The 11,845-nt window shown below is 68.3% G+C and overlaps 4 pseudogenes; all 4 read left to right on the top strand.

The window, feature by feature from the left end:
- The first annotated feature begins 1,226 nt into the window (after window positions 1-1,226).
- LOC141569517 (5S ribosomal RNA) lies at window positions 1,227-1,346 on the top strand (annotated as a pseudogene).
- A 1,414-nt stretch (window positions 1,347-2,760) lies between these two features.
- Window positions 2,761-2,880, top strand: LOC141569521 (5S ribosomal RNA; annotated as a pseudogene).
- A 4,373-nt stretch (window positions 2,881-7,253) lies between these two features.
- LOC141569518 (5S ribosomal RNA) lies at window positions 7,254-7,373 on the top strand (annotated as a pseudogene).
- Window positions 7,374-8,752: 1,379 nt separating this feature from the next.
- LOC141569512 (5S ribosomal RNA) lies at window positions 8,753-8,872 on the top strand (annotated as a pseudogene).
- The last annotated feature ends 2,973 nt before the right edge of the window (window positions 8,873-11,845 follow it).

Raw genomic sequence — 11,845 nt, forward strand, 5'->3', positions numbered from 1 at the left:
CTCTGTCTCTGTCCATGTCTCTCTGTATGTCTAGATACATACATGTACATATACGAGCATATTTCCATCTCGCTCCCTCTTACTCCTCCTCCCGTTCTGTCTGTCTGTCCCTGTCCTTCTGGGACTCTAGCCCCTCTGCCCTCTCAAGAATGCTCGATTTGGCAAGGCCAAGAGGGAACACCAACAGACCATGGTTAGGGGCCCCATAGCACCATGTCTCACGGGCGGCTGGCTTGGAGACTCGGCAAGCCGGAGCCGCCCGATCCCCAGCCTGCCGGCCGATTCTCTGCCGACCACAAGACCCACCAACCTACCGACCCACCAAGCCGGCCAACTGCAGTCCGCGGCCCTCCGCAATTTGCAGTCCATAACTATGCTTCTAGCTTGGCCACTGCAGCTCTGCCGGTGGCTAATGGCCAACTGGCAACAGCTGATGGCCAAGCGGTCACAGCTGATATCCATGCAGCCCGCACGCAGCACCCCTCCACGCGAGGCCCAGAGCCTGGAGAGTGCTCTCTGCGAGTCTGTCCCCACAGTCCCCGTCTGTCTCTCTCCGCCTCTCTCTTGCTCCGTCTCTGGCCTTCTCTCTTCCTCTCTCTCACCTCCCTGGGTCAGGAGAGGTGACGTGTAGCCAGTGAAGTGAACAGTGATCGGGCGGGACGCCGGTCGCTGACGAGGGGCGAGAACCCAGAAAGAAGGCTGTGTGAGGAAGGGTGGCGGCAGACTGGAGGTGCTGCCCCCTGGTGGCGGGTGGCTCTCCCTGGCTTTGGGCCAGTGGGTGGGGCCGGGCAGGGCCAGGGCCTGGGTTGCACGTCCCTAGGGTGGAGGGGACTGAGAGGACCCTGCGGCCCCCTCGGTGGCCCTGGGAGGGGGGGGCAGCGGAGCAGCAAGGGGTGTGCGGTTGTGGGGCTGGGGGGAGATGAGAGGCTGGGGTAGGGGGCGGGTAAAGCCCTTCGGGCCTGGGAGGCCCAGGATGCCAGGGCGCTCAGACATATGTCACAGTCAGGGAAGTGCCAGATGCCCGTTAGAGCCACTGGGGCGCGGAAGGGGCCTCTGCCAGGCCAGGAGTAGCCCGTCGTCCACACCAGCGGCGTCCGCAGGAGGTCGTGAGCGCGCGGGACGCGCTCGCGCAGACATGCTCCCCACACGCGCGGCCCAGCAGCATGGCGTGCGCTCACGAGCAGGTCGGGAGCAGGCTCTGGCAGTGCCGGGAGCCGGGTCCCAGCGCCTAAGGCCACACCACCCTGCACGCGCCAGATCTCGTCTGATCTCGGGAGCTAAGCAGGGAGGGGCCTGGTTAGTACTTGGATGGGAGACCGCCTGGGAATAGCTGCAGGCTTTTGCTCGCCTCTCCTTTTGCGCCGCCGCCCCGGCGTGGCTGCCTCCGAACCCCTGCCGCCCCTTGCCCCTCTGCAGCCGCCCAGCCAGCCGAAGGTCCCCCTGACCAGCAGAGGGTTAGCCGCCCAGCACTACAAGCTGGCAGCCCCGGCCGCACACCAGGCCCGTCGGCCAGGGCTCCCCCGCACACCCTCTTCTTAGTCCTCTTCAGTCCCGGAGGCTGTCATCTCGATCCCTTCGCCGACCTTCCATCGCCGCCACCGCCAACAGCGCTGCCCTCGCCCCCGCCGCCACCGCCAAATCCGCCGCCATCACCGCGCTCCCCACACCCCCCTCCAGCGCTGACCTCACCCCTGCCCCCGCCCTCGCCACCGCCATCGCTGTACTGCTTCAATCTCCCGCCTCTGCTCTCCCCTCCTCCGCTGCCAGCACCGCCCTCTTCCCCGCTACCGCCGCCGCGCCAACCCTCCGCGCCCAGCGCCCGCCGACACAGCCCCCAACGCTCCCTCCGCCTCCATCGCCGACCTCGAAACCCTCCCCGCTGCTGCCGCCGCTGCCGTTGCCGCCGCCATCGCTGCTCGCGATCAGCCCTGCTCTCTCCCCGCCGCCCGCGCTCACCGCGCCCCCCCCCCCCTCCGCCAGCGCTGCCCTCGCCCCCTCCCCCGCCCCCGCCGCCGCCATCGCCGTACTCCCTCAAACTCCCTCCTCTGCTCTCTCCCCCTCGGCCGCCAGCACCGCGCTCCCCATCCCCGCCGCCAGTGCTGCCCTCTTCCCCACCCCCGCCCCCGCCGCCGCCATTGCCGCACTCCCTCAATCTCCCTCCTCTGCTCTCCCCGCCTCCAGCACCGCCATCTCCCCCTCCTCCGCCCCAGCCCCCGCCGCCGCCGCCACCATCGCCATACTCCCTCAATCTCCCGCGTCTGCTCTCCCGGCCTCCTCCGCCCCAGCCGCCGCCGCCGCCACCGCCGCCACCGCAGCCCCCCCCTCCGCAGCCGCCCAAGCCGCCGCCGCGGGGTCCTCCCACAACTCCCAAGCCCAGGGTTGCCTGCTGGTGCAGGCCTCCCCCAGCCTTGGGGGTGCGGTTGTTGGTAAACCTGGTGGCGGTAGGGGGGCGGGGTGTATGGCGGTCTGGGTCCGGGGAGTCCCAGGATGCCAGAGTTCCACGACTTCTGGCACCATCAGGGAAGTGGCAGTGTCCCATGGAGCCTGGTGGCGCTGGCGGGCCTGCTGCTGGCCTGGAGTAGCCTGCCGCCCACGCCAGGGGCATTCATTGGAGGCGGGGAGCCGGACTGGGGGGGGACGCGGTGCTGGCAGAGCCGGCCCGCGGGTCGATGCTCGCCACCGGAGCGGCTCATCTGCATGGCGGGCGCTCACGAGACAGGCCGGGAGCAGGCTCTTGGGGCGCGGGAGCCGGGTCCCAGCGTCTAAGGCCATACCACCCTGAACGCGCCCGATCTCCTCTGATCTCGGGAGCTAAGCAGGGAGGGGCCTGGTTAGTGCTTGGATGGGGGACCGCCTGGGAATACCTGTAGGCTTTTGCTCGCCTCTCCTTTGCGCTGCCGCCTGCGTGGCTCCTCCAACCCCTGCCGCCCCTTGCCCCTCTGCAGCCGCCCATCCAGCCGGGTCCCCTGGCCAGAGGCCGGTCAGCCACCTGCGCCACAAGCTGGCAGCCCCGCCGCACACCAGGCCTGTCGGCCAGGGCTCACCCCACACCCTCTTCTTAGTCCTCTTCGCTGAGGCAGGCAGTCAGCCAGCAGCAGTTAGCCGAGCCTGTGTCTCCGCCTGCAGGCACCTCTCCCCACACCCCTGCGCCCCTCCCATCGCCCACAAGAGCCAGGAACCCTCCTTCCTGCAGTGGCCCCAACACACAGGGTACAAAGAGCCGGGACAAAGCAGGGACTGAGGGAGCAGCACCCCAACACACCGCACGCCTCGGACTCCAGGAGAGACCACCACAAGGGAAGTGCAGGCACGCAGGCACACAACACTCAACCAGGGTGCCTGTGGCTGCCACTCTCCTCTGCGGGGCGGGGTTCCTGGCGGGGCTCTGAGCCCACTGGCCCTCCCGCCTGCCCGGGGCTTGCAGTGACTTTCAATGCCCCGGCACTGCCTCCTTAGTGGAGCCCAGCCACGGGCATGACCACACTTCGCTGGAGAAGCTGCCACTCAAAGCAGCGTCAGTGCCTGTCACAGTCCGTGTGCCCGCTTGTGCGTTTCCCCCCCCTCCCCCACCCCATGTCTCTCTGGCTCTGTGACGTGCCTGTTGGGCTCTGGCTCTGGCTCAGGAGCTCTCTCCCCGCGTGCCCGCCCCCTCTTTCTCTGTCTCTGTCCATGTCTCTCTGTATGTCTAGGTACATACAGGTACATATAGGTGTATATTTCATCTCGCCCTCTCTCTCCTCCTCCCGTTCTGTCTGTCGGTCCCTGTCCTGCGGGGACTCTAGTCCCTCTGCCCGCACAAGAACGCAGGATATGGCGAGGCCAAGAGGGAACACCAACAGAGCCACGGATAGGGGGCTCATAGCACTATGTCTCACGGGCGGCTGGCTCGGAGACACGGCAAGCCGGAGCCGCCTCGATCCCCAACCTGTCGGCCGCTTCTCTGCCAACCCACCGACACACCGCCGTCGACCCCACTGCCGGGCCCACTGCAATCCGCGCCCTCTGCAATTTGCAGTCCACCATCCGCTGCTTCCTAGCTTGGCCACTGCAGTCTCCGGTGGCTAGTGGCTAACTGGCAACAGCTGATGGCCAAGCGGTCACAGCTGATGACCATGCAGCCCCAAGCAGCACCCTCCACGCGAGGCCCAGAGCCTGGAGAGTGCTCTCTGAAGTCTGTCCCCACAGTCCCTGTCTGTCTCTCTCCGCCTCTCTCTTGCTCCGCCTCTGGCCTTCTCTCATCTCTCTCTCACCTCCCTGGGTCAGGAGAGGTGACGTGTAGCCAGTGAAGGGACTGGACATCGGGCGGGCCCGTCGCTGACGAGGGTTCCAGGGCCCAGACTGAAGGCTTGTGACGAAGGGTGGCTGCAGACTGGAGATGCTGCACCCTGGTGGCGCGGGTGGCTCTCCCTGGCTTTGGGCCTGTGGATGGGTCCGGGTCAGGCCAGGGCCTGGGTTGCACGTCCCTAGGGCCGGAGGGGACTGAGAGGACCCTGCGACCCCTCGGTGGCCCTGAGAGGTGGGGACAGCACAGCAGCAAGGGGGGTGTGCGGTTGTGGGGCTGGGGGGAGATGAGAGGGCTTGGGGTAGGGGGGCGGGTGAAGCCCTTCGGGCCTGGGAGGCCCAGGATGCCAGGGCGCCCAGACATATGTCACAGTCAGGGAAGTGACAGAGGCCCGTGGAGCCACTGGGGGGCGCGAAGGTGCCTCTGCCAGGGCCAGGAGTAGCCCGTCCCCCACACCGGCGGCGTCGGGAGGAGGCGGGGAGGGGGCGGGAGGGACTGGGGCAGACGTCCACGCCGCCCTAGCGGCCGAGCAGCACGGCGCGGGGACAGAAGCGGGCCGGGAGCAGGCTCTGGGGGCGCGGGAGCCGGGTCCCAGCTGCACGGCCATACCACCCTGAACGCGCCCGATCTCCTCTGATCTCGGAGCTAAGCAGGAGGGCCCTGGTTAGTACTTGGCTGGGAGAGCGCCTGGGAATAGCTGCAGGCTCCTTGCGCCGCCGCCTCCGTGGCTCCCTCCGAACCCCTGCCGCCCTTGCCCCTCTGCAGCCGCCCAGGCAGCCAAGGTCCCCTGGCCAGAGGAGGGTCAGTCGCCCAGCACTACAAGCTCGCATCCCCGGCGGCACACCAGGCCTGTCGGCCAGGGCTCCCCCACTCCCTCTTCTTAGTGCTCTTCGCCGAGGCAGGCGTCAGCCTGCAGCAGTCAGCGCGTCTCGTCGCCGCCGCCGCCACCGCCATCGCAGGGCTCCCTCTCGCCTCCCCGACCCTGCCGCCGCCAAGAACCCCCAACGCCCAAGCCCAGGGCTGCCTGCCGGCGCAGGCCTCCACCAGGCTCTCTCCATCCCAGGACGTGCCGGTGCTTTGCACTCGGCCCGAGCCCAGGGCACGCCCATCCTGCGCCTGCCCCTGGACCCGACACACAGGATCGGCGTGTCTCGGGCAAACGGGACGCCCACCTGCCCTGCCCCACTGGAGTCTTCTGTCTCCGCTGGCAGGCACTGCCCCACACCCCTGCGCGCCCCTCCTGTCTCCCCACAAGAGCCAGGAGCCCTCCTTCCTGCTGCCGCGGTGGCCCCGACACACAGGGTACAAAGAGCCGGGACAAACCAGGGGACTGAGAGAGCAGCACCCAAACACACCACGCGCCATCGACTCCAGGGGAGACCACCACAAGGGAAGAGCAGGCACGCAGGCACACAACCCTCACAACCAGGGTGACTGGGGGCTGCCTCTCTCCTCCCGTGGGCGGGTGCCTGGGCGGGGCTCAGAGACCACAGGCCCTCCGGAGACCCTGGCGGCCCGCCCCGGAGGCTTCAATGGTGACTGCCAACGCCAGGGCAATGCCTCCTTAGCGGAGCCCAGCCCCGGGCACGACCACACTCCGGTGGAGGAGCTGCCACTTCAACACAGCCTCAGTGCGCCTGTAACAGTCCGTGTGCCCGCCTGTGCGTCCCTCACACCCTCCCCCACCCCATATCCGTCGGGCTCTGTGACGTGCCTGTTGGGCTCTGGCTCTGGCTCAGGAGCTCTCTCCCCGCGTGCCAGCCCCCTCTTTCTCTGTCTCTGTCCATGTCTCTCTGTATGTCTAGATACATACATGTACATATACGAGCATATTTCCATCTCGCTCCCTCTTACTCCTCCTCCCGTTCTGTCTGTCTGTCCCTGTCCTGCGGGGACTCTAGCCCCTCTGCCCGCACAAGAATGCAGGATTTGGCGAGGCCAAGAGGGAACACCAACAGACCACGGATAGGGGGCTCATAGCACCATGTCTCACGGGCGGCTGGCTTGGAGACTCGGCAAGCCGGAGCCGCCCGATCCCCAGCCTGCCGGCCGATTCTCTGCCAACCAACAGACCCACCAACCTACCGACCCACCAAGCCGCTAACTGCAGTCCGCGCCTCTGCAATTTGCAGTCCACAATCCGCTGCTTCCTAGCTTGGCCACCGCAGTTTCTGCTGGTGGCTAATGGCTAACTGGCAACAGCTGATGGCCAAGCGGTCACAGCTGATATCCATGCAGCCCCCACGCAGCACCCTCCACGCGAGGCCCAGAGCCTGGAGAGTGCTCTCAGTCTGTCCCCACGGTCCCCCGCTGTCTCTCTCCGCCTCTCTCTTGCTCCGTCTCTGGCCTTCTCTCATCCTCTCTCTCACCTCCCTGGGTCAGGAGAGGTGACGTGTAGCCAGTGAAGTGAACAGTGATCGGGCGGGACGCCGGTCGCTGACGAGGGGCGAGAACCCAGAAAGAAGGCTGTGTGAGGAAGGGTGGCGGCAGACTGGAGGTGCTGCCCCCTGGTGGCGGGTGGCTCTCCCTGGCTTTGGGCCAGTGGGTGGCCGGCCAGGCCAGGCCTGGGTTGCACGTCCCAGGGGTGGAGGGACTGAGAGGACCCTGCACCCCTCGGTGGCCCTGAGAGGTGGGGACAGCACAGCAGCAAGGGGGTGTGTGTGGGCTGGGGAGATGAGAGGGTTGGGGGGCGGGGTGCCCTTCGGGCCTGGGAGGCCCAGGATGCCAGGGCGCCCAGACATATGTCACAGTCAGGAAGTGACAGAGGCCTGTTAGAGCCACTGGGGGCGCGAAGGGGCCTGCTGGGCCAGGAGGAGCCTGTCGCCCACACCAGCGGCGTCTGGAGGAGGCGGGGAGCCGGCGGGAGGCGCTCGGGCAGACATGCTCGCCACCGGAGCGGCCCAGCAGCATGGCGCGCGCTCAGAAGCAGGTCGGGAGAAGGATCTTGGAGTGCCGGGAGCCGGGTCCCAGCGCCTAAGGCCACACCACCCTGCACGCGCCAGATCTCGTCTGATCTCGGGAGCTAAGCAGGGAGGGGCCTGGTTAGTACTTGGATGGGAGACCGCCTGGGAATAGCTGCAGGCTTTTGCTCGCCTCTCCTTTTGCGCCGCCGCCCCGGCGTGGCTGCCTCCGAACCCCTGCCGCCCCTTGCCCCTCTGCAGCCGCCCAGCCAGCCGAAGGTCCCCCTGACCAGCAGAGGGTTAGCCGCCCAGCACTACAAGCTGGCAGCCCCGGCCGCACACCAGGCCCGTCGGCCAGGGCTCCCCCGCACACCCTCTTCTTAGTCCTCTTCAGTCCCGGAGGCTGTCATCTCGATCCCTTCGACCTTCCATCGCCACTGCCAACAGCGCTGCCCTCGCCCCGCCACCGCCAATCCGCCGCCATCACCGCGCTCCCCACACCCCCCTCCCGCGCTGACCTCACCCCTGCCCCCGCCCTCGCCCCCGCCATCGCTGTACTGCTTCAATCTCCCGGCTCTGCTCCCCCCTCCTCCGCCGCCAGCACCGCCCTCCGCACGCCGGCGCCAACCCTCCCCGCGCCCAGCGCCCGCCGACACAGCCCCCAACGCTGCCGCCGCCTCCATCGCCGACCGAACCCTCCGCTGCGCTGCCGCTGCCGCTGCCGCTGCGCCGCCATCGCTGCTGCTCGCGATCAGCCCCCTGCTCTCCTGCCGCTGCCGCGATCACCGCGCTCCCCACCCCCCCCGCCAGCGCTGCCCTCGCCCTCCCTGCCCCGCCCTGCCGCCATCGCAGACTCCTCAAACTCCCTCCTCTGTTCTCCCCCCTCGCCGCCAGCACGTCCCCCCATCCCCGCCAGTGCTGCCCTCTTCCCCACCCCCACCCCTGCCTGCCGCCGCCATTGCAGACTCCTCAATCTCCTCCTCTGCTCTCCCCGCCTCCAGCACCGCCATCTCCCCCTCCTCCGCCCCAGCCCCCGCCAGCGCCACCATCGCCATCTCCCTCAATCTCCTGTTCTCGCCTCCTCCGCCCCTGCCTCCGCCGCCGCCGCCGCCGCCGCCGCCGCCGCCCCCGCCGCAGCCGCCCCCGCCGCCGCCGCGGGGTCCTCCCACAACTCCCAGGCCCAGGGTTGCCTGCTGGTGCAGGCCTCCACCAGCCTTGGGGCTGCGGTTGGGGGTAAACCTGGTGGCGGTAGGGGGGCGGGTTGTATGCCGGTCTGGGTGCGGGGAGTCCCAGGATGCCAGAGTTCCACGACTTCTGGCACCATCAGGGAAGTGGCAGTGTCCCATGGAGCCCCGGGTGGCGCGAAGGGGCCTCGCTGTCGGCCAGGAGTAGCCCGCCGCCCACGCCAGGGGCATTAGGAAGAGGCGGGGAGCCGGACTGGGGGGGGACGCGGTGCTGGCAGAGCCGGCCCGCGGGTCGATGCTCGCCACCGGAGCGGCTCATCTGCATGGCGGGCGCTCACGAGACAGGCCGGGAGCAGGCTCTTGGGGCGCGGGAGCCGGGTCCCAGCGTCTACGGCCATACCACCCTGAACGCGCCCGATCTCCTCTGATCTCGGGAGCTAAGCAGGGAGGGGCCTGGTTAGTACTTGGATGGGAGACCGCCTGGGAATACCTGTAGGCTTTTGCTCGCCTCTCCTTTTGCGCCGCCGCCCCTGCGTGGCTGCCTCCGAACCCCTGCCGCCCCTTGCCCCTCTGCAGCCGCCCATCCAGCCGAAGGTCCCCCTGGCCAGAGGCCGGTCAGCCACCCGGCGCTACAAGCTGGCAGCCCCGGCCGCACACCAGGCCCGTCGGCCAGGGCTCACCCCCACACCCTCTTCTTAGTCCTCTTCGCTGAGGCAGGCAGTCAGCCAGCAGCAGTTAGCCGAGCCTGTGTCTCCGCCGGCAGGCACCTCTCCCCACACCCCGCGCCGCCTCCCATCGCCCACAAGAGCCAGGAACCCTCCCTTCCCGCAGTGGCCCCAACACACAGGGTACAAAGAGCCGGGACAAAGCAGGGGACTGAGGGAGCAGCACCCCAACACACCGCACGCCCTCGGACTCCAGGAGAGACCACCACAAGGGGAAGTGCAGGCACGCAGGCACACAACACTCTCAACCAGGGTGCCTGTGGGCTGCCACTCTCCTCCCGCGGGGCGGGGGGGTTCCTGGGCGGGGCTCGGAGCCCACTGGCCCTCCCGCCCGGCCCGGGGGCTTCAAGGGTGACTTTCAATGCCCGGCACTACCTCCTTAGTAGAGCCCAGCCACGGGCGTCGCCACACTTCGATTGAGAAGCAGCGACTTCAAAGCAGCGTCAGTGCGTCTGTCCGCGTCCGTGTGGCGGGTTGTGCGCCCCTGCCCCCACCCCGACCCCATGTCTCTCTGGCTCTGTGACGTGCCTGTTGGGCTCTGGCTCTGGCTCAGGAGCTCTCTCCCCGCGTGCCAGCCCCCTCTTTCTCTGTCTCTGTCCATGTCTCTCTGTATGTCTAGGTACATACAGGTACATATAGGTGTATATTTCGATCTCCCTCCCTCTTTCTCCTCCTCCGGTTCTCTCTGTCGTTCCCTTTCCTCCTGGGACTCTAGTCCCTCTGCCCGCTCAAGAACGCAGGATATGGCGAGGCCAAGAGGGAACACCAACAGAGCCACGGATAGGGGGCTCATAGCACTATGTCTCACGGGCGGCTGGCTCGGAGACACGGCAAGCCGGAGCCGCCCGATCCCCAACCTGTCGGCCGCTCTCTGCCAACCCACCGACACACCGCCTGCCGACCTGCCAAGCGGGCCCACTGCAATCCGCGCCTCTGCAATTTGCAGTCCACCATCCATGCTTCCTAGCTTGGCCACTGCAGTTCTCCGTGGCCAGTGGCTAACTGGCAACAGCTGATGGCCAAGCGTCACAGCTGATGACCATGCAGCCCCAAGCAGCACCCTCCACGCGAGGCCCAGAGCCTGGAGAGTGCTCTCGAGTCTGTCCCCACAGTCCCTGTCTGTCTCTCTCCGCCTCTCTTGCTCCGTCTCTGGCCTTCTCTCATCTCTCTCTCACCTCCCTGGGTCAGGAGAGGTGACGTGTAGCCAGTGAAGGGACCGGACATCGGCGGGGCCCGTCGCTGACGAGGGTTCCAGGGCCCAGACTGAAGGCTTGTGACGAAGGGTGGCTGCAGACTGGAGATGCTGCACCCTGGTGGCGCGGTGGCTCTCCTGGCTTTGGGCCTGTGGATGGTCCGGTCAGGCCAGGGCCTGGGTTGCACGTACCTAGGGCCGGAGGGGACTGAGAGGACCCTGCGCCCCCTCGGTGGCCCTGAGAGGTGGGGACAGCACAGCAGGAAGGGGTGTGCGGTTGTGGGGCTGGGGGAGATGAGAGGTTGGGGTAGGGGGCGGGGTGAAGCCCTTCGGGCCTGGGAGGCCCAGGATGCCAGGGCGCCCAGACATATGCCACAGTCAGGGAAGTGACAGAGGCCCGTGGAGCCACGGGGGGGCGCGAAGGGGCCTCACTCCGGGCCAGGAGTAACCGGTCGCCCACACCAGCGGCGTCCGGAGGAGGCGGGCAGCGGGCGGCAGGCGCTCAGACAGACGTGCTCGCCACCCTAGCGGCCCAGCAGCACGGCGCGGTCAGAGGCAGGCGGGAGCAGGCTCTGGGGCGCGGGGAGCCGGGTCCCAGCGTCACGGGCCATACCACCCTGAACGCGCCCGATCTCCTCTGATCTCGGAGCTAAGCAGGAGGGGCCTGGTTACTACTTGGATGGGGGCCCGCCTGGGAATAGCTGCAGGCTTTTGCTCGCCTCTCCTTTTGCGCCGCCGCCCCGGCGTGGCTCCCTCCGAACCCCTGCCGCCCTTTGCCCCTCTGCAGCCGCCCAGGCAGCCGAAGGTCCCCCTGGCCAGAGGAGGGTCAGTCGCCCAGCACTACAAGCTCGCATCCCCGGCCGCACACCAGGCCTGTCGGCCAGGGCTCCCCCCCACTCCCTCTTCTTAGTGCTCTTCGCCGAGGCAGGCCGTCAGCCTGCAGCAGTCAGCCGCGTCTCGGTCGCCGCCGCCGCCACCGCCATCGCAGGGCTCCCTCTCGCTCCCCGACCCTGCCGCCGCCGCAACCCCCAACGCCCAAGCCCAGGGCTGCCTGCCGGCGCAGGCCTCCACCAGGCTCTCTCCATCCCAGGACGTGCCGGTGCTTTGCACCTCGGCCCGAGCCCAGGGGACGCCCATCCCTGCGCCTGCCCCCGGGACCCGACACACAGGATCGGCGTGTCCTCGGGCAAACGGGACGCCCACCCGCCCCGCCCCACCGGAGTCTTCTGTCTCCGCTGGCAGGCACCTCGCCCCACACCCCCGCGCGCCCCTCCCGTCTCCCACAAGAGCCAGGAGCCCTCCCTTCCTGCCTCCCACAGTGTCCCTGAAACACAGGGCACAAAGAGCCGGGACAAACCAGGGGACGGCGGGAGCAGCACCCCAACGCACCACGCGCCATCGACTCCAGGGGAGACCACCACAAGGGCAGAGCAGGCACGCAGGCGCACAACCCTCACAACCAGGGTGCCTGGGGGCTGCCACTCTCCTCCTGCGGGCGGGTGCCTGGGCGGGGCTCAGAGACCACAGGCCCTCCGGAGACCCTGGCGGCCCGCCCCGGAGGC

The sequence above is a fragment of the Rhinolophus sinicus genome, linkage group LG18 (assembly GCF_036562045.2).
Source record: "Rhinolophus sinicus isolate RSC01 linkage group LG18, ASM3656204v1, whole genome shotgun sequence".
In the NCBI taxonomy this organism is placed as follows: Eukaryota; Metazoa; Chordata; class Mammalia; order Chiroptera; family Rhinolophidae; genus Rhinolophus; species Rhinolophus sinicus.